This window comes from Haliaeetus albicilla, chromosome W, assembly GCF_947461875.1.
Source record: "Haliaeetus albicilla chromosome W, bHalAlb1.1, whole genome shotgun sequence".
NCBI classification, from domain to species: domain Eukaryota; kingdom Metazoa; phylum Chordata; class Aves; order Accipitriformes; family Accipitridae; genus Haliaeetus; species Haliaeetus albicilla.
In genome coordinates this window covers 23,255,667-23,279,856 of record NC_091515.1, presented here as the reverse complement: position 1 = coordinate 23,279,856, position 24,190 = coordinate 23,255,667, and the positions used below count along the sequence as shown (strand labels likewise).

At 45.7% G+C, this 24,190-nt stretch overlaps 1 protein-coding gene and 1 long non-coding RNA gene across 3 annotated transcripts in view; both read right to left on the bottom strand.

Moving 5' to 3' along the window:
- Window positions 1–14,485, bottom strand: part of LOC104325022 (growth hormone receptor) — a 256,244-nt gene extending 241,759 nt beyond the window's left edge. For both annotated transcript variants that reach the window (XM_069775195.1, XM_069775196.1), the window contains exon 1: window positions 14,302–14,485. The gene's annotated coding sequence lies outside the window, so the exon portion shown is untranslated. The remainder of the gene's footprint in view (window positions 1–14,301) is intronic.
- On the bottom strand, window positions 6,754–7,874 carry LOC138683269 (uncharacterized). Its single transcript, XR_011322875.1, has 2 exons — window positions 7,826–7,874; window positions 6,754–7,303 (listed from the first exon to the last, which is right to left on the bottom strand). It is a non-coding gene; the product is annotated as an uncharacterized lncRNA (long non-coding RNA).
- Window positions 14,486–24,190: the final 9,705 nt, after the last annotated feature.

Sequence of the window (24,190 nt, the reverse complement as noted above, 5' to 3'; positions counted from 1 at the left end):
GAGTGACCATATCGGAACTGTCCAGGACCACAATGCCATGACAGCCTGGGCTACAAGCAAATAGCCACTTAGCACAGTGCTGGAACAGCTCCTTGATAATAGGTCAGGATTTTTTTCTTCTACTGAAGGGCCAAGTTTTACCAATCTCATTTTCTCCTGAGGCAGTAAAACTTCAAACTCAGTTTAAGCACTTGAATGATGCAACACAATGGTGAGGAGACCAAGTTGTAATTAATAACCTAACTCTTTCCAACTACCCCTCAGAGGAGTTGTGTGTTAGCTGCTGACAAATCTGTATTGCACAAAATTACTCTGTAGAGCATCTGAAATATTACTTTATGTTTTGACTGACTACTTATAAACTGAGTTTGAAGACTGTAATGGATTTATGACAGTATTTAAACAGCTTTTTAAGTTCTAAATATTAATTATCTCCATCCCTATTATTGCCCAGTGTTTAAATGGTACCCAAATGCAACTGATTATTCATATTTATGTCTTCATATATCATCTTTGTTCTAGGATTACAAGTGTAAGCTTATTAAGCAATTGGAGACAGAAATCTTTCACCTTAATGAGTGTAAAGCCGGTGAAGCATCTTCTCTTTGCACATTCTAAGTTCAGTTTCCCACGTTATGCACCCTACATACTGATCTGTGCTTGATGCACAGGCCTAGCAGGTCTAGCACTATGATACCCTAACACTGTGCATCTCTAAGTGAGTACAGAAAAGGAGAGACAGGAAAGCCTAACTCCTTCCACACCAGAAGAATGGGTGCTGTGTTTACTATCTAATGTAGAGAGGTTAAAATTTTCTCCTAAATTTACCGGAGCTCCATAGCCTCCCATCTGTGTTCCCCCGTGCAGAGTTCATTGTCTCCACCACATCTCCAGCATTCTCCATACAGCCCTGTGTTACCTCTTCTTCCCCTGTATGACCACATTCCCACACAGTAGATCCCTTCCACAAAACATAACTGCTAGTTCGACCATATAGCAGGACAAAAGACTATGTTGCAGACTGTATCACTACACAAATAGGAGTATCTTAATAACTCAAAGTTATAAAATTGAGTATGATTTAGAAGATATGGATGTCAGCATCACGGTCAGTGGATTTTTGGAAAGTCAAAAGACTAACATAAATGTGATTAGCATGATAAGTATGAATAGCATGAGAGCTGAAGTTTTAGAGCTCATAAATGAGGAGTATTTGATTACCACTACAATCCTTTAGCTACTGACTACATGGATAACAAATGAAGTGGGACAATCTTACACCTGAAAAGTTATTCTGAACTGAGTGCCTGTGCACGTGCATCCATACACTTAATACAAGTATCTCTCATATCAGTGACCATTAGTGCTCAAGGCAGAAGACTGGAAAAGGATGTTTTCCAGTAGTTATTCCTTCAGTAAAAATCATTTTAATTGTCCTTTACATCTCCACGACATTGTACCTCTGAAATGCTCAGCAAACAGTAAGGAAAATTACCTTGTTTAGGTAAGACATTAAGTCCCATCCTGTCGCAAACCACCCTGCTACTGTGAAGCATTTCTGAAGTTTATATTAATTTATTAATAAAAAAATAAAGTTTCTGGTGATGACTTTCTTTTCAATAGAATACCTGCTTTCTAAAGGTCAATAAAATATCATGCTTAAATGTGTTTTCATTTCATAATCTGCAGCAAATGTGATATGGAAAACATCCATCTGTGTCAGAAAACAGCCTTCACAGTTTACTAGGAAAAATTTTCCCATACATTGAGAACCAGCTCTTTGGTAAGATGATGCTTGTTACATCTCTCGTGAATTAAAATTACGTGCAAATAAACACCCACCTCACACAAAGAACTTAACTTGGGATTCATACACAATAAAGAAAGATTTCCCTTATGATAAACAATTTGAGCACAAAGTATTCCTTCAAGTCCTGACAAATCTGTTCCTGCCAAGCTAGTATCTCATTGCATCAGCCTTTCACCTTCACCACGATTGTAGTGGCAGCCTCGTCACCTCTCTGCCTGTTTTCCTTGCACTGCCCTCTTCCCAGAATTACCATCCCAGCTCCTGGGCCAAAGATTCATCTTTCCATCAGATATGTGGTGAAAAAATAAGCAAGATCCTTTTAGTTAAAATGAACCCGACCCTTTAGCAAACCCTTCATTCAGGGACTCCCATGTGGGCTGAGGGGACTCATTATTGCACTGCTAGTATCCTTGCCTTTCCCCACCAACTTTATCCCTTCTTCTTGTTATTACTATCATCTTTATTTATTTGCAATGCTTTGAAAACATTTTGACACCTATCCTGAGACTGCAAGAGCTTCAACTGGGCTGAATGCAAGTGCTGTCATGTCTGATAAAACATTATTTTTTTTTTAAATCAGACAAAAAAAATAATCAAAGCATCTCTGCCTATGTTGCTTTCTCAATTACAAATATTCACAGCTTCTATTTTGCCCATGGAAATCTGGTATTTCAAATAAGATACATAATGTCATATTTATTCAGTTCAATGCTCCCATTAGTAGTGCAAGATAAATACTAGCCTTGATAAAAAACAATTTCTGCAGCAAAAGGAAGCTTCATTTGATAGGAGCAAGGCCTACCTCTTTTACATACACATTAACAGAAATGTATGCATAGTCAAGGGAGAGACCCTATGAGTAAAAGTTATACAACCTAAAAGGACCAATATATATTATACTTCCTCAGCCTCCAGATCATGGTAAAGAAAGGTACCAACCCAGAAATAGGGAAATTGCCATCAAAGATTTATTTTAGCTTTCCCTACTGGAAACAGGCACAAGAGGTCACATACAGTATTGCATGCTGCTTCAGTTAGTAAAAACATGCAGAATCGAACTCCATACATCTCCCCAACACACCCAGCATGGCACAGACACCCAAGCGCTCTCTGGGAGCAGTGCTGCTGTGCTGTACAGTGCTACAAAAAAATAACACCTCTATAAAAGTTGCTATAGAACCCCCAAGTTTATATATTTGCATGGCGCTGCACTATGCTGTGCAGACATATCAACACTGGGAAACAATGAAACAGCCCATAGTAATAAAAACAATGCTTAACCATACTCAAAGAATTTGACTCCAAAGTATTTGGGGGGGTATCTATGACTTCTCTATGCATTAGAGTAAGTTTCAGCAGTTATTCTCATATATTTAATAAAAGTACCACTACCATTTACTGGCAATTTTAGAAATGACTCTTCAGAAGCATTTCTGTCTTGTTTGTCAATCCTTTATTAAAATATGCTAACGTCCTGAATTAACACAGCAAGTAGCAATTCTAGTAATGCAAGACTGAGATGTGGTGATGAAAGACACCGCATTCCTATTTAAACATTTCAAGTTGTCTGAATAACTTTCAGTAATACTTATATTTATCAGAGCCACAAAACATCTCAATTGCAATCTACTCTAATCTCAATATTTAAAATAACATCTTTTAAATAAATTCTGGTATTTTAAATAAATCTTACCAAATGCCCATATATTGATTCTATTCCAAACTACATTTTTCACCACTGATGTGAGCAATCAAGTCTACACTACAGCTAAGAGTCTTTCAGATTTAAGTTAAGCACCTATTTATCTCGTAAGTGATTCAAAGAAATTGACTCAATAGTTTGATTAACTATTAAGTAGGTATTCTTTATTGGCAGCGCTGGATGCACGGGGGATCGCTCCACCTATCGTGCACACCGTCAGGTCTAATTGTGCAGGTTAAATACATGTTCTATATACATATTCACTAGATTTCCGAGAAATGTTATACATATTCATTAGTTTTCCGGGAAACTATTAGCATATGCAAATGTCCTTTACGCAGGCGCATTGAAGGTCTCTGGTGGTCTTCCATAGTCTTCCTCACTCATCCGCTATTTGACCCCTCTCAGGTGATTCTGCGCAGTATGGTCTTTTACATGTTTTAATACATCACTGCTCGTTAGTGTTCTTATTATCTAAGTTCTCAGTAGTGGTGTAAAAACCATATGGTTAGTTTAAGCTAAATTATCTACAAGGACGAGAACAAAGGCAGGAGTTCTTATCTTTTCTGGCCCTATCTATTCAAGCAAGGCCTCTACTTGAGCCTTCTCGACAAGATCGTAAATTTATCAAACATTTAATTAAGTTTTGTGATTGTTCATGGTTCCTTCTTGCTCATCGCTCCCAAGTACCAGTCTCTGACAGGCTTAATCCTTGACGAGCACTAGTCTTTGGTATGTAAAGTTACAGAGAGGCAATCATTAAGCAATTAGCAGTTCGTTCTCTATATCAATCCCCCCTTTTCTTTAAACCTTTGCAAATTCTTTTGCAACTATAGGATTCCACTACTCCCGAGAGACCGTGTAAAATATTTTCCGGTTTCTACTTGATGTCTGATTTTATTTCGTTTCCAACTTTCGTAATTTTCTACTGTGCCCTGACAACACCACACAAAACACTTAAGCATAATGCAGACCATCATTCCTAAAGTCATTAAAATTATAACCACAATAAAAATTTGCTTTAGCCACCCGAAATTTGGCAGCCAGGATGTTAGTTTGTCCCACAGTTCTCTAAATCCCCATGAGAGGTCATCGTTTGTTATTTCATGTAGTATTTTGGTCTGTTTCCAAATTTCTTCTAAGTCGGTGGAGATTCTTCCACTTTGATCTACATACATGCAACAACTCGTATTTATAACTGTGCATACTCCACCCTGAGAGGTCAATAATAGATCTAATGCCATTCTATTTTGTTGTACAATTTGAGATAAACTGGATATTTCTAATTGTTGGGCTCTTATTGCATCAATTGTTCTATTCTCAAGGTTTTCTATTACTGCCAAAATGTTAACTATGGCTTTTTCTAACTCACTCCCAACCATGGAAGAAACCATCGGACAAAAGTATGAAAGGCAGTAGGCCTCTTTACTAAAGGATTCTCAACATCTCGTCTAATCTTTCGAAAGTGTGTTCGCACCCATCCTTTTGGTGGAGAACTGTGTATAGTCATATTTGGAACCACTGCTCCCAAAGTACATGTTCCCATCCAATTCTTTGGTAAAACTTTCCAGGCAGTGTCATTGCATAGCCAGTACCATCCTTTTCCTTCTGGCACTGGCCATGCTGTAGTATTAACAGAAGTTGAAGTTCCAATATCTATAGTTTTGTTACAGACTGTATGATTCCCTACATACGTCCCATTAACACAGTCACTTTTTCCAAGTCCTTTAGGTGGATTACATCTCTGTACACACGTACAATAAGGCTCCTGGGCCTCAGGACTAATTATTTCTAACTTCTGGACTCCGTCATTGTCAGTATACCATGTGGTACTTTCCCAAAGAGTGGTCCAGGAGTGATTACTTGGTATCGGAATACCAATTAGTGAGATCCCTTTTCCACCATGTTCTGGCATGTGAGTACATATCCAACAGTCAGTTCTGTTCAGGATTTGGGAAACATTTTGCGTCAGGGAGAAATGTGAGTTCAAGTTCCATCTAGCTTCATTTGAACCGAGTAATAACTCTGTTACCATCATGATCTGGAGAACCGCAGACCTGTGGGTCCTGTAGGGATGACCGTCCATGGCCTCTCAGGTGCTCTCTTTACTCTTGAATAGTGGATCCAGGCTGGCTGTTCCTTGATCTTAATAGCAGTGAAGGTCGTCAGCAACACTTGATAGGGTCCGTCCCATTTCTCCTCCAGAGGTTGTCCTGAAAAAACCTTTACATATACATAATCACTCGGTTTAAAGGGATGGATTGGTTGATCTAACCCTCTAGCCCTGGTTCCTAAAACTTGTTTATTTATATTTTCCAACTGCTTCTGGAGGGATACCATGTAGTCACACAAATACCCTGCACCCAGTTGCGTTAAATCTTCTCCTGTAAATTGAAATTGATATGGTCTCCCATACAATATTTCAAAGGGACTTAAATTTTCCTTTGTTTTTGGTTTCACTCTCATTCTAAGCAATGCCAGGGGAAGAGATTGGGGCCAAGTTAGATTAGTCTCTTGACCAATTTTTGCTATTTGTTGCTTAATTAAATGATTCATCTTTTCAACTTGCCCACTTGCCTGAGGTCTATATGGGGTATGTAACTGCCAGTCTATCTTCAAAGTTTTGCTCACCTGCTGTACTACTTTGGCACAAAAATGAGAACCTCGATCGGAAGATATTGTTGCTGGAATTCCGAAACGAGGAATGATTTCATTCAACAATATCCTAGTTACTTCTCTTGCTTTGTTTGTTCGGCAGGGGTAAGCCTCTGGCCAGCCTGAAAATGTGTCAGTCATGACTAACAGGTATCGGTACCCCCCTTTTCTTGGGAGCTCCGAAAAATCAATTTGCCACTGTTGTCCTGGATAATTTCCTTTGCCAATTATCCCCAACTTTACTTTATTTGCCACATTAGGGTTATTACGTAAACAAATTTCACACTGTTGAGATATTTGTTTCACCATTGTATACAGATTGCGTCCTATTAATTTCTGATTTAAGTTTTTGTACAGGGCATCTGCTCCCCAATGTGTCTTATTATGTTCAGTTAAAACTGTTGTCCATATTAAATTGGATGGTATTACTATACGATTATCTGCTAAATGAACCCATCCATCTGACTCTACTTTACCATCCAGATCTTCAATTAATTTTAGGTCTTCCTTTGAATAATTTGGTTTCTGATTTGTACTTACAGTTTGGATTTTACCATCTGGTATTAACGATAATGTTTCTGCTTCCACTTCTTCCGCCACCCGCCTAGCCTCATAATCTGCTAGTCGATTTCCAATTTCTGAATCTGTGTTTCCTTTTTGGTGTCCTCGACAATGCATGATAGCTACCTTTTCTGGTTGCTTCACGGCTTCTAATAGTTTCAAGATTTCTTCTGCATGTTTTATTTGCTTTCCTTGAGCAGTTAGCAATCCTCGTTCCTTCCAAATTGCACCGTGAGCGTGAACTACTCCAAATGCATATTTAGAATCTGTCCAAATGTTTATCTTTTTCCCTTTTGCCAATTCCAATGCTCTGGTAAGGGCAATTATTTCCGCCTTTTGCGCTGAAGTTCCAGAAGGCAATGACTTAGATTCGATTACCTGTTGGGTGGTTGTGATTGCGTATCCTGCTTTACGTTGTCCCTGTTTTATAAAACTACTCCCGTCGGTATACCAGGAGTTTTCAGCATCCTCCAGAGGTTCTTCTTTGAGGTCTGGTCGACTGGAATATATAGCTTCTACTGTTTCTATGCAGTCATGTGTCACTGGTTCATCCAAAGTTCCACTAAGAAAAGAGGCTGGATTGACAATGTTAGTAACTACAATTTCCACATCATCTTGTTCTACTAACACTGCTTGGTACTTTAAGAATCTCTGGGGCGAAAGCCAATGGCTTCCTTTCTGTTCCAAAACTGCTGAAACTGTATGGGAGACTAGCACTGTTATTTTCTGTCCCATGGTAAACTTTCGGGCTTCTTGAATATTGATAACAACTGCTGCAACAGCTCGAAGGCAACCAGGCCATCCTTTGCTCACCTCGTCCAGTTGTTTGGAGAAATAAGCTACTGCTCGTTTATAGGGACCAAGTCTTTGTGCTAGTACTCCCAAAGCTATTCCTTGTCTCTCATGAGAAAACAGCCAAAACGGTTTTGAAACATCCGGCAGTCCTAGAGCAGGAGCTCTCATTAGTTCTCGTTTGAGCTGCTTAAATGCATTTCGTGTTTCTCCAGTCCAAATTACTTTTGACTGGTCTCCCTTTATCAATTCATATAATGGCTTTACCAATAATCCATAATTATATATCCAAAGGCGACACCAACCTGTCATTCCCAGAAAGGTCCGCAGCTCTTTTACCGTTTGGGGCTCCGGTGTTCAGCAAATGGCTTCTTTCCGCTCAGTCCCGAGCTCCCGTTGTCCTCCCAAGATTTCAAGTCCCAGGTAGGTCACACGCTGTCGAACCAGCTGGGCTTTCTGTTGAGAGACTCTATATCCACTTAAACCCAAAAATTAAGAAGATTCACAGTCCATCGAATACAGCTTTCCCTGGTTTCAGTAGCTATTAAGAGATCATCCACATATTGTAACAAGATTCCTTCATTGTCTGGGGGTACCCAAGTTTCAAGCTCTTTCGCCAATTGATTTCCAAAGATAGTGGGGCTATTCTTAAAGCCTTGAGGTAATACTGTCCATGTTAGCTGAGTTCTTCTCCCGGACTCAGGATTTTCCCATTCAAAAGCAAACAAATTCCAGGCAGAAGAAGGCATCCTTCAAATCCAGCACAGTAAACCAAACTTGGTTATCTTTTAGTTTTGTTAACAGAGTATACGGATTCGCGACTACTGGATGTATATCCTCAGTAATCTTATTTATGGCTCTCAGATCTTGGACTAACCTATAGCTTTTCCTGTCTGCCTTTTTAATTGGTAGTATAGGTGTATTATATTCTGATTCACACTCAATCAATATTCCATATTGTAGAAACTTGTCAATTATTTCCTTGATCCCCTTCCTATCATCTAATTTCAGGGGATATTGCTTAACTTTGACAGGTTCTTCTCCTGGTCTCAGCTTAATTACTATAGGGGCTGCATTTTTAGCTTTTCCTGGAACCTCAGAGGCCCAGACTCCAGGATATACTTGATCAACAATTTCTGGAGGTACTTCAAATTTTGGTTCAGCTTGTATTAATGCCAAGCTTAAAATGTTAATTAGCTGGTCTTCCTTGATTTTTAATTCCATTTTTCCTTTTTCAAAAACAATTTCTGCTTCCAATTGTTCTAGCAAATCACGGCCTAACAAGGATTTTGGAGATCCGGGCAAATACAGAAATTTATGTATTCCTATTTGTTTACCCAATTTATATTTAAGTGGTTTTAGGAAATAAGCCTTTTTCTGCTGGCCAGTAGCTCCCACTACAGTCACAAACTCTTCATCCTCCGGTATCAACCTTTGATTTAACACTGAATAGGACGCTCCCGTATCTACAAGAAAATCCACCTCTTGTTCTATTTTCCCTAGCTTAACTTTAACCAGTGGATCCGCTAGGGTGGATTCCCCCGGTCCCCCTCATTGACCAGAGGTAACATTGGCTACGACAGCTTGTGCTCCACTTAGCTTAGGACATTGTCCTTTCCAATGGCCTATTTCTTTACAATAAGCACATTGGTCCGATCTTAGGGGCTGGCGTGAGCCTCCCCTCCTTCCAGTTCCCCGACCTCTCCCACGAAGGGAGTTGTCCTGCTTTCCCAGTGCAGCTACGGTAGCTGCAGCAATAGCTTTTCCCATTTTTCATCTCTCATCCCCTTCTCTGTTCCGATACGTTCTCCAAGCTTCCTCTATCAATTTTTCTAAGTCCCTTATCTCAGGCTCTTTCAGTTTCTGAAGCTTTCGCCTTATGTCTTCTGAAGATTGTCCTAAAAACAAAAAGATTAACTGTTGTTTTCCCACTTCAGATAAGGGATCTAAGGTAGTAAATTTCTGCATAGCTACTCTTAACCGATCAAGAAACTCTGTGGGAGTTTCAGTCTGACCTTGTTTCACTGCATACAGACTTGACCAGTTAACTGCTTTCGGTATCACATTTTCAATACCAATTTTTATCCATTCTTGATATTTTTTCAACAATCGGTAATCATGGTCATCATTAGGGTCCCAATTGGGGTCTGTTCTCGGTACGTGATTATCTACCGTACCGGATAAAACCCCAGCAGTTATTTGAATTTGGACCTGAGTCCAAGCATTCTTTATTATTAATTGCTTTTCAGTTTCGGTTAAGGCATCTAACATCAAATCGATGTCCTTCCAATCTGGATCTTGATTTTTAACAATTAACTCAAATCTTTTAGCAACTCCCTCAGGATCATCCCGATATCCTTTTACCATTTCCCTCCATGAATCTAAATCATTCATCGTAAATGGTACTTTAATCCTCGTAGGACCAGTAGCTCCTATTGCCTGTCTTAAGGGAGCCTGGATTATTGGACCGACCTTACTCCGGGTGCGAGCTGTAATAGGAGTAAAACCTAAATCTTTCGTGCTCGTACCTTCATCAGGCTCTTTCGCACCTGTATCATCAGTAAAATTACCTTCTACGGGTGTTGGAGGTAGTACGGGTGGTGAAAAAACAAAATCTTCTATTCTTTCCTCAGTTTCCTTTAATTTTACACATCTTTGTCCTATACTACATGCCGAACAACATCTCTTCATCTTCCCTGTAGTCCTTTTCTGCTCCTTTTCCATTGCTAACACAAGAGGGTCTTGTGGGGCCAAATTAATGCCACATTCTTTCTGCCACTCTGAATGATTTCTTAAAGTGAAAAACATATCTGCGTACATCACCTCATCCCATTTTCCTTCTCGTCTCAAAACCAACATCAATTGTAACAAAGTGCTATAATTCAACGTCCCATTAAAGGGCCATTTTTCATCATCATCTAACTTATATAAAGGCCACCACTGATTGCAATACTTTATTAAAGTTTTCTTATCCACACTTCCACCTGGCGGTCCCCCTATCTCCTTCCAGTGATCCAAAATACAGCCTAAGGGGCAATTTTCAATATTCCACCACTTTGTTTACCTCCCATATTACTCGTTTATATTTTTACCTTTCCAACCACAATCTCAACTGTATATGTAGCCCGTTCCCTCTTGTCCCAGGGAGTCCAAACCCGACACTCAGAGCATTCAATATCCCCTCCACAATCTATTTGCAACCTCTGTTTGCACCACATGCATTCCAAGACATATGAGGGCATACACTCATTTCCTGGATGTAAAAGACACCACTCAATTACCCACATTTATACGATGCACCATACAGGGACTTTCTTACACCAACACCACAAAATGATTAAGATAATCAAACTCAAACTTACAATTACAATGCTAACATATAAATTCAAGTTCCACATCACCAGTGCGTCACACTTCGTTCGTCTCTGGCCGTACCCCTTGCAGAGTTACAAGACTGCGGATCAGAACTCCACACGCTCCGCAGCTGAGCTGCGTCTCATTTACTCAAACATTCAATCCACAGTTTTAATTGTCTTATGTTGTTTAGACCAAAATCCGCAAACGATATCCGTAATTCAGTCCCAGTAGCCGTTTACCTCATTCAGTAACCGAAAACGTCAAAATCAAATTCAAAACATAAACAAAAGCACATGAGTGGGTACCAAACCTAAAGCACACAAAGTGTATAAAAGCATACAGAGTGTACCGAAACAAAAGCACCCAAACATATACCACACCAAATGTATACCAAGGGTGCTAGCTACCTGGTATACACCATCCTGCATAAGTTTACTTTTGTCTTATGACTTATGGATAGCTTTACAAATGACTGGTCCCAAAAATAAAAGATTAAAGAATACTTTTACTCCTTTAGATGGTGTCCTTGTCTGCTCCCGCAGTGATCCGATTGAGGCGAGGAGTCCCTCCGGGAAATCCCGGGGGTACCCTAGGGAGTCCTGTTCTCAGCGGGTCCTGCAGCCGAGCAGAGCAGGTCCCATCTGGGGTGCCAGATTGATTCAAAGAAATTGACTCAATAGTTTGATTAACTATTAAGTAGGTATTCTTTATTGGCAGCGCTGGATGCACGGGGGATCGCTCCACCTATCGTGCACACCGTCAGGTCTAATTGTGCAGGTTAAATACATGTTCTATATACATATTCACTAGATTTCCGAGAAATGTTATACATATTCATTAGTTTTCCGGGAAACTATTAGCATATGCAAATGTCCTTTACGCAGGCGCATTGAAGGTCTCTGGTGGTCTTCCATAGTCTTCCTCACTCATCCGCTATTTGACCCCTCTCAGGTGATTCTGCGCAGTATGGTCTTTTACATGTTTTAATACATCACTGCTCGTTAGTGTTCTTATTATCTAAGTTCTCAGTAGTGGTGTAAAAACCATATGGTTAGTTTAAGCTAAATTATCTACAAGGACGAGAACAAAGGCAGGAGTTCTTATCTTTTCTGGCCCTATCTATTCAAGCAAGGCCTCTACTTGAGCCTTCTCGACAAGATCGTAAATTTATCAAACATTTAATTAAGTTTTGTGATTGTTCATGGTTCCTTCTTGCTCATCGCTCCCAAGTACCAGTCTCTGACAGGCTTAATCCTTGACGAGCACTAGTCTTTGGTATGTAAAGTTACAGAGAGGCAATCATTAAGCAATTAGCAGTTCGTTCTCTATATCATAAGTAATTTCAATTTTTCCTATCAGTAAACACTTGCTTAAAGGTTCACAGGATTTAAATGGGATCCATCTCAAGTGGTGGGCTACAGTTTTTTAATTGCTTCATTCTTATTTCTGATTTAACCATGAACAGAAAGATGACCAGGTGTGGGTCTTTTGTAGTTGCTACATGAGGAGGAAAGTGAAGCTGTTACTGAATGCAGTAAGTTAATAATACACTAGATTCTGAACGAGATATACACTACTGAAAAGATGAGTAACTAATGCACATCCATTCACTTCATCTCTAGAATTAGCCCTGTGAGAGTTTGCAACAAATATCACTGAAGACGTTGCTGTGAGAAAACACATTCTATTTCATATACTTCTATTTAGAATATTTGCAGTATTTGTTTTTAAAAAAAAATCTCTTCAGCTTTTCTTCCTGTGCAGTACTTACAGCAGACTGATGCCTTGAATAAAGGCTGGAGTTGAAAGACTCCATTGTATTTTTGTAGCGCTTAATTTATGCTTGCTTGAGCAACTTTGAAACTTTTGGTATATAAGAAAACCTTGAGCTTTGTTAAGAGTATGCATAAATAGATAAGAAGCCTTAAGTTTTGCTGAGCTTTGTGATTAAAACCTGCTAGGACCAGCTAACTAGGAAGAAGAGATGAACCACCTGAGATGACCCACGCTGCGCATGCCTTAAGAGAGAGTTCAATTAGTGGACACCAAGAAAATGACCACCGGAGGGTTTCGAAGACCCCAAAAGACCACCGACCCATTTAATAGCACATGCCCAAATGGGCGGACACTATGTAAATAATTTCTGGGAAATAACATGAATATGTACGACAATTCCGGGAAATGTAATGAATATGTATATATTAGAACAATATAAGCTTTGCTTGCTGTAGGTAGCGGTATGCACATTAGGAGGAACTATCCCCCATGCATCCAGCACTGCAATAAAGAATGCCTGCTTTCTAAAACTCCAAAATTGAGTCTTAGAGAGTTTCTTCGACCGGCTTTTTCGGTAACAAGACCACATACTAAGAAATTCAATCAATTATCGATGGCATGAAAAATTAAAAAAAAAAGAGGGGGGAAATTGTATAAACTGGAAGAAACCACACAGAAACACTCCGATTAGATCCATTACAGCAGGAAAAATTGAGATGCTGACAGCTCGTGTACCGTTCTTGCTCTGCTTTTTAAATTCAAGTCCATACAGAAAAGAAGGTTTCTCTAAAACCATGTTTTCTCTCTCCAGACAGCTCCCCCGTCATCTCCCTTCATCACCCACAGTACACGGGGTCACAAACCTTTTCGCCCCCACGCCTGCCCCCTGCTAGTCGTCCATACCGCGGGTCCGCGGCCACAGCCAAACCTGACTCCCACTACCACAGCCCGTGTCCGGCGCCCCACTGCCCACGCGAGCGGGACACGCCGAGCGCCCCCGCTCCCGGAGGGGCGACGGTACCGACGCCGCCGCTCTGCCCCGCGGCAACGATCGCCGCTCCCTGGGGACCGACCGGGACCGCGGGGCGGGCGGCCGGGGGTTGTTCAGAGACCCACCGCCACCCCCACGCAAAAGCCGGGCGGGCGGGAGACGAAGCCCGAGAGGAGACAGACCTCGGCCCGCCGGGGCTGGGGACGAGGAAGCCGCCCCGCACCCGCCCCACGCGGGACGCAGCCGCCGCCCAGCCGCAAAGCCGCCGCCAGTACTCACCAAGTCGCTCAGAAATTTCCCCCAAGTTTCGGCGGCGCTTCGGGCGGCGGCGGGCGCCGCCCACCCCGGCGAATGCCGGCACCATCGGAGCGCCTCAGCGAGGGGCCGCCGCGACGGCGCCGCCGGGCATCGCGCTCCCTCCCCTGGGTCGGCCCCAACTTCTGAGACAGCAACGACCGAAAACGGCGACTGAGAGCGGCCGGACGTGGGGCTGAGCCTGCACCCCTCCCCACCGCACCCCCTCCCGCGGGGCGGGAAGGCCAGGCCGGGGCGGGGGACAGCCAGGGAGCGCAGGCTACCGCCCCTCCCCGCATATGCACCCCACCTCCGTTCCCCCGCCGTAGGCAACCCGCCGAGCCCCATCTTCGAAGCACTCACTTCACTCGCCGCGGTCCCCTCCGCGCCTGCCCTGCCCACCGGGGCGCGTGGCGCTCAGCGGTCGCCGTCACCTCTTCCTCCTCCTCCCATAGCCGCCGCGCCCCACTCTGCAGCTGGCTGGTCGTCAGCCGTGGAGAGGAGGGGGTAAGTAAGGGAGGCCGATAGCGCGCCGGGTGAACATGTCTGTCGGGGGGGGGGGGAGGGGATGGGGGGGTTGGCGGCCGCCTCGGGGCGGGAGAGCCGAGCGGGTGGGGGCGGCTCCGCGCGTTCCCGGGAGTGCCACTGGCTGCCCGGGAGCCCCAACCGGTGCGTGTCACTTTCACTGCGCCGCGGGGCTCCATCTAGGGGAAGGCGGCAGCTACTACAGCGCTTCTTCCTGCTGGGGGGGGGAGTGGGAGGGAGAAGATCCCCCCCGGAGGCCGCGAAGAAGTTATGCCGCTCCCCTGACAGGTCCGCAGAGCGGTCGCCGGAGGCGTCCCCGCGGCGCCGCTCTTCCGTGGACCGTCCTCGGCAGAGCGGCTTGCTGGTGTGGGACGAGGGCCCGGGCACCCGGCCCGGGCCTGCATCGATAAGGGGAGGGCTAGTGCCTGGGTTTGTTTTCAGGAAGGTGGTAAATTCGAGTTTAGGGTGAAGCAGCTGTCAACGAGCTGTGCATGTGGCTGCCAGGTAGAAACGAAGTGGTTTTGAACAGCTGAAAGTGCAATGATGTGCCTGGGCACTTTCCTCGACCAGGTGTCTGGAAGAGCACACACAGGGCTAAGTAGTGCAAGCATAAAGATGAACATGTATTGGGTTTGCATGGCAAGATTTTGGTACTGGGGGGGGCTATAGGGGTGGCTTCTGTGAGAAGATGCTAGAAGCTTCCCCTATGTCTGATAGAGCCAATGCCAGCTAACTCCAACTCAGACCCGCTGCTGGCCAAGGCCAAGCCCATCAATGACAGTGGTAGCAACTCTGGGATAACATATTTAAGAAGGGAGGAAAAAAAAGCTGCGCACCAGCAATTGCAGCCAGAGAGAGGAGTGGGAACATGTAAGAGAAACAACCCTGCAGACACCAAGGTCAGTGAAGAAGGAGGGGGAGGAGGTGCTCCAGGCGCCAGAGCAGAGATTCCCCTGCAGCCCGTGGGGAAGACCATGGTGAGGCAGGCTGTCCCCCTGCAGCCCATGGAGGTCCACAGTGGAGCAGATATCCACCTGCAGCCCGTGGAGGACCCCACACTGGGGCAGGTGGGTGCCCAAAGGAGGCTGTGACCCCGTGGGAATCCTGTGCTGGAGCAGGCTCCTGGCAGGACCTGCGGATCTGTGAGAGAGGGGCCCATACTGGAGCAGGTTTTCTGGCAGGACTTGTGACCCCATGGGGGACCCACGCTGGAGCAGCGTGCTCCTGAAGGACTGCACGCCATGGAAGGGACCCATGCTGGAGCAGGTCATGAAGAACTGTAGCCAGGGGGAAGGACTCATGCTGGAGAAGTGTTGCGGAGCGACATCACACACAGACCAATGTGATCCAGTGAAGTCCTTTACTATAACATTTGATACAGTTATATACCCTATGCGCTTGTCCACGCGCCGTATACAATACTCTAATTGGTACAATACCCCGTTTCACGCGACACTATCTTATTCTCTATTGGCTGAGCAAGCTTCTTCACGAGGTGTCCAGCAATCACTTATCTCATTCTTCAGCATCCAGGTGTTGTTTGTCAGGCTCTTCTTTATCTTCCTTTTTCCCAGCATACAAGGACACAGCGTCCTTGTCTGTTCCAGCGTTTTGTAAACTTATGCTTCGTTCCCACCTAACGGCTGGATTGCTCACATTCCTTTGCCCAGCCAAGAAATCCTCAACAATTCCCCCTTTTTGTCTTTGAGCAATCCAAGCTTGTCTAATAACTTGGGGTGCCCTTTTTTTTTTTTTTTTTTTTAACAAGCTGAACAAGGTAGAATTATCACAATAGCTAAAATCACAATAACTACAATAATGCCCACAATTCTTTGACCCAGACTATGAGGACCATGAAAAAGATGAGCCATCCATACATTCTTGTGCCATCTTGCTCTGCGATTTCAGCCCAGCAATCGGTAGGTGCCAGCATCCCGTGGGCGTCCCCACAGAGGCAACGATGGCCCCACCGTACACCAGCCCGATGCTCTTCGGAAAAAACCCGGTATCTATACATTTGCAGAGGAACGGGTTTTAGCACACGTGGCCAGCGGGTGCCAAAAAGTCCGCCTCAGTTGCAATCTATGACGCATGTGCTCGCTGGCCAGGCGCGCTGCACGAGTCATAGTCCTCTTATCTATTGGTTCATGGGCTTTATGATGCAATAGAAATGCGCAGAGAATCTTGACCTATTATGTTGACTAAGGTGACCTATACATTAGTTTTTGGCTGAGATGGAATTCATGCCGCCGCGTCATCCATGATGCTGCACCTGTGGAGACACAATCAACCTCGTCCCCGGGTTATTAATGGAAATAGACCTTACTCCTAATTTTGGCTTTGACTAGCTTTTTACATTTACCTCACACTGTCTTCCTGCAATCACACTATGCTTAATCAGATTATGCTTAACACACACACACCCTTTTTTTTTTTTTTTTTTGAAGCAAATTCTACATACAATAAGGCACGCTGTTTTAAGTCCTCTACAACTGATATATCCTTATAATGCCCTAACTAAACTCCCCTAAAGTGTAACATTCTATTAGTCGGAATCTGTTGGATCAGTGGCTCCAGCACCCACCGGTGCCTTGCCAGTTGCCGCTGGGACAAGTCCGGGTCCAGCATTAGTGCGAAGCCATGGCTTGACCCACTTAGCCGGGATCCAGCGCAGGCCTCGGTCTGTAAGCAGACACATATACCCTCTCCCAGTAAGTTTTACTTCTGCTGGTCCGCACCATTTCCCGGACTCTGGGTCCTTATACGTTACCCTGATTCCTGTACTTTGTTGTGTCCTTTCTGCCTGTAAAAGAGCATGATGCACTACTATTGGTGGGTCTTTGTGATCACCTGCCAATCTAAGATAATTCAGCACAAATAAAGCTTTAGCCAATCGCTCCTCTGGGAGTAAGCCCTGGGTTCCCCCCTTTTGTTTTTGCAGCATGCTCTTTAAGGTTTGGTTGGCCCGTTCAACAATAGCCTGTCCTGTGGCGAGATGTGGAATACCTGTACCATGGTGGATTCCCCACAAATTACAAAATCGAGCAAATCGTATAGAACTATAGGCCGGGCCGTTGTCCATCTTAATTTCTTTAGGCACACCCAGCACTGCAAAGGAAGCATGAAGATGTCGTTCAACATGTAAGGCCTTTTCACCAGTTTGTGCCGTGGCCCACATGGCAGCAGAATAGGTATCAATAGACACATGGACATAACGCTTTGCACCAAACCACGTGACATGGGTGACATCCATTTGCCACAACTGCAATGGTAAGAGACCTCGTGGGTTAACCCCACAGCCCAAGCCCAGCCCTTCCTTTTGGCAATCGGGGCATGCTTTAACGATACCTTGGGCATCAGTGAGTGGCAAATCAAATTGCTTTGCTAACATCCTAGCGGGTTGGTGCAAGAACTCATGTGATTGCCGTGCTTGCTGAAAACAATTCCCTGGAGGAGGCTCCCATGCCGCTGCAACCAATTGGTCAGCTCTTTCATTTCCCTCTGACAACCCTGGTAGCTTTTGATGACTTCTTATATGTGTTATAAAATACTCCACACTCCGAGAGTTCAAACAGCGTAGTAATGACAAAAACCACATGCCCAATCTTTTGTTTGTGACCTCCTTTACCATTGCTCTTTCCATCCTTTGTACCACCCCAACTACGTAGAGAGAATCGGAGACGATATTCAGCGGCTCCTTAGCCCAATGCTGCAGTGCCCAAATCACGGATTGTAATTCTAACATCTGTAAGGAATCCCCAGGTTCTCCTTTTTCAACATGTTCACACCACTGATCGTTAGCATCTTTCCACGTACAGGCGGCCATACCTGTCTTTTTCCCAGCATCAGTAAACACTGTTACCCCGTGTACAGGTATTTCCGACCTCCATGGTTTTTGCTCAAAGATTTGATGTTCCAATAATGACCACAACTTATGCTTTGGGTATTGATTACTTACTGTACCTCCGAACTCCGCCAATGCCACTTGTAGCGGTACAGAATGCCGAATTCCCCATTCCAAATACCATTTTACCAGAGGTATCAGTATCATTTCTGGCTCTGTCCCTGCAATCTCAACAATCCTTGTTCTACCCCTAACGATCAGTCGTGCAAATAATTCCAATCGGGTTACGATAGACTTATCTGGGCGTATGGCCAAAAAGACCCATTCCAGGATTCTCAAGGGATCTGAGCGCTTTGTGTCCCACTGACAAATCACCGCATAGGGGTGTTGTCTGTGAGAGTCCCCTGTATTTATGATCATCAACATGATCGGTAAATCCTCATTGCATCTGGATGCAAAGCTAGATGCAATTTTCTTTGATATATATTCTAAGGCTTTTTGCTGTTCTCTTGTCATTTCCCGTTTCTCATCCGCACGCGCGCTCGATCCCAAGAGTTCTACCAGAGGGGCCATTTCGTCATTAGTGATACCGCAAAGATTCCGCACCCACTGGATCTCTCCCACCAGCTTCTGGACGTCATGCACTGTTAAAATTTCTGAAGTTATTTGAAGCTTCTGAGGTTTAACAGTGCTAGCATCTATATGCCACCCCAAATACTTCCAAGGTGCTGACATTTGTACCTTCTCAGGGGCAATTATTAAACCACGATGACTTAAAGTGGCCTGTAATTGAGTTAAAATTTCATCCTGTGGCAAGTTCCTTCCCGCTATCAAAATGTCATCCATATAATGATAGATAATTAACTGGGGAAACTGCTTTCTTACAGGCTCTAATGCCCAGGCCACATACACCTGACACATCGTGGGAGAATTGCGCATTCCTTGCGGTAACACGACCCAATGGTATCTCTTATAGGGCTCTGCCTTGTTAATCGATGGTACCGAAAAGGCGAACCGTTCAGCGTCCTCTGGGTGCAAGGGAATGGTGAAAAAACAATCTTTTAGATCTATAACTAGCAAATCCCATTCTTCTGGAAGCATAACTGGAGATGGCAAACCTGGCTGTAGGGCTCCCATACTGTGCATCACGGCATTCACAGCTCTAAGGTCATGTAACAGTCTCCATTTCCCAGTTTTTTTTGGAATGGTAAATATTGGCGTATTCCATGGACTGGTAGAAGGGACAACATGTCCCGCTCTCAATTGCTCCTCTACTAACTCTTGTATCTTTAGCAGCCTTTCAGAACTTAGCGGCCACTGATCAATCCACACAGGCTCGTCTGTTTTCCAGCTAATTTTCAGGATTGGCTGCCCCTCAGTGACCGCTCCTAAAAAGGATGGGTCACTAACATTACTTTCATTTGGCTCAGTAAATCACGGCCTATAAGGCCTAGCAATTCAGGTGGGGTAGCCATGATGTACGGACGCATCGTAATGTGTTCACCGTCAGGGAACACAAATGTAATCGGTAGCTGACTTATTAGGGTGGTTTGTGTGCCCCCTATCCCTGCAATGCCAAAATTTGGATTGATCACTGGCCATGATGGAGGCCAAATGCGTCGTGAAATAATCGTAACATCAGCTCCTGTATCGAATATCATTGGTCTGCTGATGACAACTCCATCGGGCCCTTTCAATTGCACTACCTTCTCTGGTTTACCTCTTGTTATGTCCATGGCAAAGTATACCTGCGGTTTCCCTGTGGAGCCGAATCCACCATCTCCACGTTGTACTGCACCTGGGTTTGGAACACAGGACCTGAATGGGACTAATTGTGCTATTCTGGTACCTTTAGGAATAGAAACAGGAGGGATTAAAACATGAATCATAATTTTCACAGTCCCACAAAAATCTGCATCAATAAGCCCTGGGACTACCAAAATTCCTTTTAGAGCTGTTGAAGATCGTCCCATTAAAAGTGCACTAAGCCCGAACCCCAATGGTCCCTTTATGTTGCTATCCACCAAGTGTACCCCTGAGGTCATCAACATAATGTCTACTGCGGTTTCCACATCCACTCCGGAGCTCCCTGCAGTGGCGGATCTGGTGGTTGCGAGGCTGCCTGAGGGCTGGCAGCCCAAGCCCCTTGCATTTGTGTCATCGCGCGAGGGGCCGTCGCGCTCGGAGTGAAGTTTCCCGTCCTCTTGAATTCTGGGGCAGTATTGTCATCTTTCTTATCAGAGGCTGTGCATTGGCTCCTAGTGTGTCCACGTTTGCCACAGTTAAAACACTTGACTAAGGGTGTCGTACTGGCCCTGTGCTTCTTTGTAGCTCCATGTGGAGCTGCAATAACATAGGCTGTTTTCTGTGAGTCCACTGCTCGATCCATGTATTCTAGCATATCAACGACGGCTGCATTTTTTGGCAAGTTACACAATGCTTTGCGTGTCTTTTCATTAGCATTTTCGAAAGCGAGCATTTTGAACATGTTTTCTTTCATTTGCTCAGTCATGTCAGGGTGGTCATAGATTGCCCTATGCAATCTATTAATAAACTGTGCGAAAGGTTCATTATGCTCCTGTTTCACCTGAGTAAAGGTATGGTTTCGAATATTGTCTGGTATGGAAAGAAAAGCTTGATACGCCAAGATCTGTGATAGATGATGAACCTCAGTGATACATTGTAACTGAGCGTTCCCTGATGCAAAGGGTCCAGTACCCATCAGCATCTGCGTGGTTACTCCCCATAAGGGATCTGTTTGTTGTCGTGGCGTTGCTTGTTCCCGATCACAGAACGTCTCCCACTGCCGGAAAAACACTAGCATTTGGGCGGGCTCCAAAACCAAATGTGCTAACTGTTGAATATCTTGAGGTATCAGCGTATCAGAGGAAAAAATGAATTGCAGCATTTGTTGAGCCAACGCAGACTTAATTCCATACTGACTGACAGCATTCCTTAATCTCTCAATGACCTTCCAGTCAAACGCCTCCCATTTTTTCTGTCCATTGGATGCAATAACTGGGAATGCTTGGAGCATAGTCCCCTCTATAATGGCATCTCTTATTATTCCCCTCCAACATCTCTGCCTTTCCTCTGCAGAGGCTACTGCAGGGGGCTCCGCGCCTTTCGCGGGCGCAGTCAGTTTCACCGTCTGTGATTCCGAAAGGCGGGATGGAGTAACGGGCGGTGGCGGGGGCGCGGATAGGTCTGCCCGGGGGCCGGCCGCGGCCCTGGCTGGCGTCGGCCATTGCATGGCCGGCTGACACGCGTCGCTATCAATGGGCGGAGGGGGAGGTGGAAAGGGAGGAGAGGAGGGAGGGGGCGGTGGGAAGGGGGCGGGAGGGGGCGGGGGAGGTGCCGGAGGGGGCGGTGAGAAGGGGGCAGGAGGGGGCGGGGGGAGGGGAGGGGCCGAGGGAGGAGCCGGAGGGGGCGGTGAGAAGGGGGCGGGAGGGGCCGGGGGAGGTGCCGGATGGGGCGGTGAGAAGGGGGCGGGAGGGGGCGGGGGGAGGGGCCGAGGGAGGAGCCGGAGGGGGCGGTGAGAAGGGGGCAGGAGGGGGCGGGGGGAGGGGAGGGGCCGAGGGAGGAGCCGGAGGGGGCGGTGAGAAGGGGGCGGGAGGGGCCGGGGGAGGTGCCGGAGGGGGCGGTGAGAAGGGGGCGGGAGGGGGCGGGGGGAGGAGAGGGGCCGAGGGAGGTGCCGGAGGGGGCGGTGAGAAGGGGGCGGGAGGGGGCGGGGGGAGGGGAGGGGCCGAGGGAGGAGCCGGAGGGGGCGGTGAGAAGGGGGCAGGAGGGGGCGGGGGGAGGGGAGGGGCCGAGGGAGGAGCCGGAGGGGGCGGTGAGAAGGGGGCGAAGGGAAGCGGGACTGGCATACGGCCAGAATCTTCGTTCTCTTGCTTTCTCAGTTCATTTTTTCGGGAGGATGAACGCCTCTCCCTCACTTCTGGTTCTTCCGACCGTACCGTTAGCTTTTGTAATTGGTGCACCACCTCCCTCAGAAGCTCTTCCATCGCACCACCCGATGGAGATGGTTCCCTGTCCCCCGCTATCTGTCTATCCGCACTAGTCACCCCCGAGTCTGTCGGCTTCGGGTCTGGCGGGTGATTATCAGCCCCCTCTAATTCCCCTGTTTCTTGTGAAGTAACAGATGGGGGAATTTTTTCGGCACCAACGGCCTGGCTGGGTATAGGCAAAGGCTGTGTCTGTGCAGGCGTCTTAGCGTTAACGGGAATGGATGTTGGGGGGGTGGAGATAGCTGTGTGGAGAATATGCCCCCAACTCCAGCGGGATAGGCTGACACGGCAGCCGTGGAGGCCGCGGATGGGTTCACTGCCACGCGGGCAGCAGCGGCAAGCCGGTCCACCCTCTCTGCCTCCAGTGTGTCTTGAATTGCCTTCCAGTGCTCTGCATATTTTTTCAACTCCTTTACCTTGCCCCCCCTGCAGCTAGTAGCGTCCCACAGCGCCTTGCCTATATTATCCCAGGTCGCCTCTTCAAACGCGACATTTACACTCGGGATAAGTTCTTTCTTCCAGGCCCATAAAAGTAACCCCTTTAACACAGAATTATTGAATTTCAGTTTTCTCTCAGAAAGAAAATGACGAAGGAGCTTCAGGACTGCTTCCTGCTCTTTGTCCAACCCCATCTCCTTCTCCGGCCGCTCACCTAATCAGGGCAAGATTCAAGCCTTCGTGCGTCCCCTCGTTTTCCCCGCTCGAAGCGAGGTTCAAACTTACGCGCATCCCAGCTCAGCCAAGGCTCGTGCCGTCCTGCCGGGGCAGCAGGAATACTTTCAGCCGGCTCCTCCGCTCCCTCGTCGGTTCAGCTGCACCAGAAATTCTCGTAGAGACGATAAGTGCTGATCTGAGGGTCCCTGTTCGGGCGCCAAATGTTGTGGAGCGACATCACACACAGACCAATGTGATCCAGTGAAGTCCTTTACTATAACATTTGATACAGTTATATACCCTATGCGCTTGTCCACGCGCCGTATACAATACTCTAATTGGTACAATACCCCGTTTCACGTGACACTATCTTATTCTCTATTGGCTGAGCAAGCTTCTTCACGAGGTGTCCAGCAATCACTTATCTCATTCTTCAGCATCCAGGTGTTGTTTGTCAGGCTCTTCTTTATCTTCCTTTTTCCCAGCATACAAGGACACAGCGTCCTTGTCTGTTCCAGCGTTTTGTAAACTTATGCTTCGTTCCCACCTAACGGCTGGATTGCTCACATTCCTTTGCCCAGCCAAGAAATCCTCAACAGAGAAGTTCATGGAGGACTGTCTCCCATGGGAGGGACCCCACGCTGGAGCAGGGGAAGAGTGTGAGGAGTCCTCCCCCTGAGGAGGAAGGAGCGGCAGAGACAATGTGTGATGACCTCACTGCAGCCCCCATTCCCTGTCCCCCTGCGCTGCTCGGGGGAGGAGGAGGTAGAGAAAATTGGGAGTAAAGTTAAGCTCGGGAAGAAAGGAGGGGTGGGGGGGAAGGTATTTTAGGATTTAGTTTTTATTTTCTCATTACTCTGCTCTGATTTGATTGGTATTAAATTAAATTAATTTCCCCAAGTCGAGTCTGTTTTGCCCGTGATAGTAATTGGTGAGTGATCTCCCTGTCCTTATCATTGACCCATGAGCCTTTTGTTATATTTTCTCTCCCCTGTCCAGCTGAGGAGGGGGAGTGATAGAGCAGCTTTGGTGGGCACCTGGCACCCAGTCTGGGTCAACCCACCACAACAGGAAGAGGGAGAATGACTGCTTAGACTTTTCTTATAATAATACAGATTTTTCTTTTGAGAAACACCTTAAGACTGAAAACAGTCAAAATGAGCATAGTGCCATAATTTTATTTTATTTAGGTATCATTTATGTGGACAAAGTACCAGAGATA